This window comes from Bidens hawaiensis, unplaced genomic scaffold (genome assembly GCF_021521415.1).
Source record: "Bidens hawaiensis isolate Kalapana, Puna unplaced genomic scaffold, B.hawaiensis_p1.1 tig00040662_1, whole genome shotgun sequence".
Classification (NCBI taxonomy): domain Eukaryota; kingdom Viridiplantae; phylum Streptophyta; class Magnoliopsida; order Asterales; family Asteraceae; genus Bidens; species Bidens hawaiensis.
The window spans coordinates 31185-37176 of NW_027497192.1; positions in this window are offsets into that span (position 1 = coordinate 31185).

Consider the following 5992-nt stretch of genomic DNA (forward strand, 5'->3'; position numbering starts at 1 on the left):
ATAAACAAAACATTAAACTTAAACGTCCTGAGTCTTCCGATGCCAGCCTCTTAGTCAGTGCCATGTGTCTCCTCAAGCGAGCTGCCTCATCCTACTCACCTGCGTGCATACTAAAAGTCAGCTACGCTGAGTGAGTTCTAGTTAATCATACATTATACAATACACACAAACTTATACTCTTTCATTCATACTTTCATACTTTCATACTTTCTTTTGTACTAACTTGCTTTCATATCTTACGTTATAAAGAGCATTACGCCCTACATTCCTCGAGTATTATTAGGGCTCGATACCCTCCTTCCTCGAGTATTATTAGGGCTCGGTACCCTTTTCGAAACCATACAACCATACAACCATCCTTTCCTTCTTTTATTAACTTTATCACGTTCATACACATAAGCATACATAGCATACTTACCTTATACGTAACACTACTACCTGACAGTACGTGCAATATCCGAAGATCGTTCACGTACTATCAAGCAATCATTCATACATTTCACATCATTCATACAAGGCATACACTTACCACTTAAGGTAAGTGTATTAACTACCACATCGAGTATGCACACAGCCCCGAAAACATAACAAGGAAGTGGGGCTAGAAACTCACCTGAATCCTGTTGCGCTCTCCATTAATCGTTATTCCCTTTCTTGAGCTGTGCACGGCTAACTGTATAATATTTACATGTATCAATTAACTACTACTACTCATGTTGTATTTCTATCTTTATATAACCCACAACGAACGGGGGTTCCGGGGGCAGTGCCCCTGGCAGTGGGGTCTAGGGGCGGCAGCCCCTAGCAGGGTCCAAGGGGCAGAGCCCCTGGCTTGGAAAAATTTTATTTCCATTACCTGTCTTAACACATTTTTCATTAGGCTTTTAATTTATTTTTTAATTTGCTAACTCCAGCGAACTTATCATTAAGCGAACTTACTGTAGGCGAACTTAGTGTTAAGCGAACTTAATATTAAGCCAACTTACTGTAAGCGAACTTAGTGTTAAGCGAACTTAACATTAAGCGAAGTTAAGCGTTGAGCGAACTTATCCCCAGGCGAAGTTAAGGCTCGGCGAACTTAGCTTTAGGCGAAGTTATCATGGGCGAATTTATCACCAGGCGAAGTTACAGTTAGGCGAACTTGGCTTTAGGCGAACTTGCTTGCAAGAGAAGTTAAGCGTGCAGGCGAAGTTAAGCTTGCAGGCGAAGTTAAGCTTTGCAGGCGAAGTTATTCAGTTCAGCTACGGGTTTGGTTTTAACTCCGCTAATCGGCTATATTTCAACGTATAAACCTTTTAACCGTCCTCGTAAACATTCCCATAGCCAACCTCGGACAAGACTTGACTCGGATAAGTGTAAAGTTTGGACCTTTAAGCTAGAACGTTTAACACTAGATCTTAGGGTTCCATTTTAACGAGCCGTTTATGTTCTTGGGTTCGTTTGGTTCGTTTGAACATCAAGTTTATAACTTTTCATTTTGTTTACACTCGATCTATCTCCGCTCTAAGTTTCAAGGTTAAATGTTAATAAAAACGTAATCTTTAAGGTAAAAGACGTACCTTTAGTGCTCGTTTGGATTTCGTTAAGCTTGGTTATGAACTCTAGATCTTGTATATAGCTCGTGTGGTAAAGATCTGCTACAAGCTAGCGTCCGTTTGGTCTCAAATCCCTCTCGTCTCTCTCTCGGCCGTAATATGGTGAAGGATGTGTGTGTTTTTGAGTGTGTAGAGATTAGGATGGAAAGAAATGAGGGTTTAGGGTTTTAGGTTGGTTTAGGGGATATTTATATCCCTTAAAGCCCATGGACCTAAGGCCCATTCCCTTTAATCCATCTTAATTAATGATCCGTTCTTTACTCAATATTAATTAGTTAATAACGCGAAATCACTTAAACGTAACTTTCTTTATTTAACGTTATAATATTTTAGGATGTTACACAAGTTCTTCAGGTGAAAGGTAATAGGTTTCTATCGAATCCAGTGGTTAAACAAAATGCTTATTTTAGAAAACCACGTGTATCTGTACAACGGGTCACAGATACTCAAGGATTCAAAGTTAATATGACAGGTTTTCATTCAAATGATTTAGAACCTATTAAAAGAAAAATAAATTTTCAGACTTCAAAGAGTGTTGATTGTTCTAAAAATTCGAATTCGGATTGTTCCACTCCAAAGTCTGTTCTTTCAAATTTCACTAAACCAAGACAGATTTAGAAACTTAAAACTCAGCAAACATAATCTGTATTAACAAATGATTCTGTTAAAGATGGGAAAGACATGAGTTGGCAAGAGGTCACATATGCTGATGCTCAAGGGAACCCCAAGACATTTATGACTTGGGTTCCTATGTCCAACCGATCCCGCAATGCATGTAGGAACAACCAAAAAATCATTGTTTATTAAATGGGTTGTACCAGGCACATGACAGGGCAAATATCCATTGTTTTTAAATCTTTAAACCATAAATTGGATTATTTGTTTCCTGGACGGGATTTTAGGGTGATAGAACGTTTTTGATCTGCTCTCTAAGTGTGTAGGAACAAATCAGAGAATACATTGCATATTAAAAGGCTTGTTCCACACATTCAACTCGCAAAGATGCAGAATCTCAAAACAAGCTTATTCCTAGGGGGAGATTCTCACAAATAAAAAATGATATCTTGAAGAAAAAAGGTAACCGTATCACTTTGGTATGAAAGATTGATCAATCAAAAAGATTTTAAAATTTTAAATTTAAAAAAAAATCAAAAAATATGTTCACGTATAGTTTTTCAAGTATAGTGTATTTTGTTTATCAAAAAATGAGAAAATGACTTGAACGTACATGAGAAATGATAGTACATCAGTTGGCTGACTATCATACTTCATTTTTGTTAAATACTTCGTTTCGACGATTTAGTTTTTTTTAGGTTAAATTTGTACATAAAAGTTTTTGCACAAATTTAGGGGGAGAAATTTAAAAATTCAAAAAGAGTGTGTGTGTGCATTTAATAATAAAAATTCAAAAAGAGTGTGTGTGTGCGTTTAATAATAAAAAAATCTATGTCTTTCAAACTTCACTCTCGCTTAAAATTATGTCGGTTGCTCAAGTTTGAAGAACATATACTTGTATATGTTTGGTCCGGGGATATACTTGTAGATTCACAGGATAGCCATTTATCTAAAGACTGAAAGCATCTGGGGCGTTTGTGATGTGTTTCTGTGTTTTGAATTCTTTCACTTAAAAGTATGTCGGTAATTCCAAGTTTGAGGGACATGTATTCTCATATGTGTTTTAGTCCTGTTAACCACTAGTGGTCATACAAGATAGTCATTTACCTGAAAATTGAAGAGTGACCGGGGTGACTGAGTTCTTAACATGTTTGACTTCTGTAATTATAGGGGAAGTGATATTACTATTCAGTTAACAGCTTTTTAGAAGCTTTAATATATTTTCAAAAGAAAATTGATCCAACCTTTGGAAAGTGATAGATAAATTGTTTCTGTGTGCCTAACGGGTGAAGTTATTAAGCTTAAAGGGCTCTAGAATAGTCATTGATGTGTATGGTAGCTTTCCATGATGCGTAAAAGTTAAAGTGATATAAACTAAATTTGCTAAACTTACTGTGGAGAGTCATTTTGAAGAAATGTGCATGTCTCCATATACATCTCTCCGAATGATAGGTAGAAAAGCAATTACACAGTCATACACGAGCCCGTTAGTCTCTTGATCACCAAAAATATTGTTAGGACATGAAATGTCACATGTATGTCCCCAGTTCTATCAGGTTGGTTCAACATGAAACCAACGATCGTGAAACCAAGTTAACGTACTGAAAATGTCAAACGAAGCTGATTCGATCGAATCAGTGACTGATTCGATCGAACCAGATCTCATTCGATCGAACCAGATCTCATTCGATCGAATGAGTATCTCATTCGACCGAATGAGTCTTCGGTATATAAACGTTACTTGGGAAATTTCACATGCAGAGAACAGAATACACACTCACGAACCAGCAGCCTACAGAAACTCTCTCGACTGTTCTTCGTGTTCTTGGTCGTTTCCTCCAATCCTAGGCGTCAAACCCCTTTAGGAATCGTACCTACGTGCCCGTTGATCACCACCGAATCGCCGTGTTAGAGGATTCCGCACTCTAACACGTTGCCCCGTGAATCGTTGGGAAACCGAGTCCCGAATCGGTCCTACAAAGTGGTATCAGATGATGTTCCTGAAGATATCATTTAAATTGTTTTTCATTTTTTCTTTTCTTAAAAATTTGAAAAATCCAAAAAGATTTTGTTTTTATAATTTTTAGGGGGAGAAAGGTTTCAAGAAAAACCAAAAACAATATAAAATACAAAAACCCAAAAACATCAAAAATTTTAAAATTTTGAGAAGTTGATCTTGTTACAAGAAAGATGATAGTACACAGACGCTATCATACTGAGACATCAAAAAGATTTTTATTTCTGTATAGCTTATTCTCATTTTCCTTATATTAAAAAAAAAAAAAAAAAATCGTCACTATCGCTTAGAATTATGTCGGTTGCTTCAGTTTGAAGGACATATCTTCGGATATGTTTGGTCCTTACTTCTACTAGTAGATTATGAGGATAACCATTAACCAGATGACTGAAAGTGACCGGGGCGGTTTATGATGTGTTTTTATTCTTTCGCTGAAAAATAGTCGTTCATACTTAGTTAGAAGGACACATACTCGTATGTGGTCGGTCCAGCTGATCCATTGGATCGTCAGGATAGCCGTTTACCTGAAGACTTTGACTTGATCGGGGCGAAATAATTTAAATTTTTTTTTATCCAAAAACATTCAAATATTCAGAAAATGAGAAATTGTATCCAACCTTTGGGAAGTAATGGCACACTGACAGTAGCATGACGTTAAAAAGATATAAAGTGAAAAATTGGTCATGCATAGTACTAATGTGATATATTGGTAGGCCTATCTTACTGAATTGAGTCTGGATTTGACATATCTAAATCATTTAGATTGTCAGCTATGGGTGTACATCTAAGATAAATTGACGAGACGTCACTGTCTAAAGATCAATATCAATTGAGGATATGTCTTATCACGCGTACACGAATTACCATCGGCCCAAATTGGTTCCCCCAAAAGCTAAATTCTTAAAAAATGTTAGATCTTCGTGTTGCAGGTCTGCTTTCATCGAAAGTCCCTTCTAAATCAAATGCTTTAAACATTGATTAAGGAGGAGTATTAAATATTTTATACTTCACCGGCTTTGGAATGATCTCCCTCTGTGATACGTAAGTATCGACCTGGACAGCGCTCTTCCATGCTGTGATATCTAAAGTTATTATCTCCCTCTGTGATACGTAAGTATCGACCTGGACAGCGCTGATAACTTGGATATCTGTATTAAATATCTTATGCTCCACCGGTTTGGATTGATCTCCCTCTGTGATACGTAAGTATCGACCTGGACAGCGCTCTTCCATACTGGTATATCTAAAGTTATTATCTCCCTCTGTGATACGTAAGTATCGACCTGGACAGCGCTGATAACTTGGATATCTCCTGAAAAAATATAAAATAAATGATTTTGGGACAAGTAGATGAATACCAAACACGTATGTGAAAACATGATAAAATCATCAAGTTGCTAATTAAATTCGCAAGAATGAGAAAAGCAACAAAATTTGATGAAAAGCGAACAAAGGGGATCCTATAAGCTTATGGTCGTTTGTCAAAAATAAGATGCGCCGATTTGACTGTTCAATATGTTGTGAGGTCCTACATGAGTCAATCAAAATATGGTGGGATACATAGCTGTGATCACAAGCAATTATCAAATGGTCATTGACAGACGAGAGGATGTTTGTTTAAGTTTAAATGGACAAATATACCCATAATCGCATCGGTAATATGCATCGACCAAAAGAAATTATATTGAACTTACTGAGTGCTACAATGTCAGTACTGATCCCATGTTCGGATCTTTCTCACAAAAAGAATGTTCATTATGTCTAG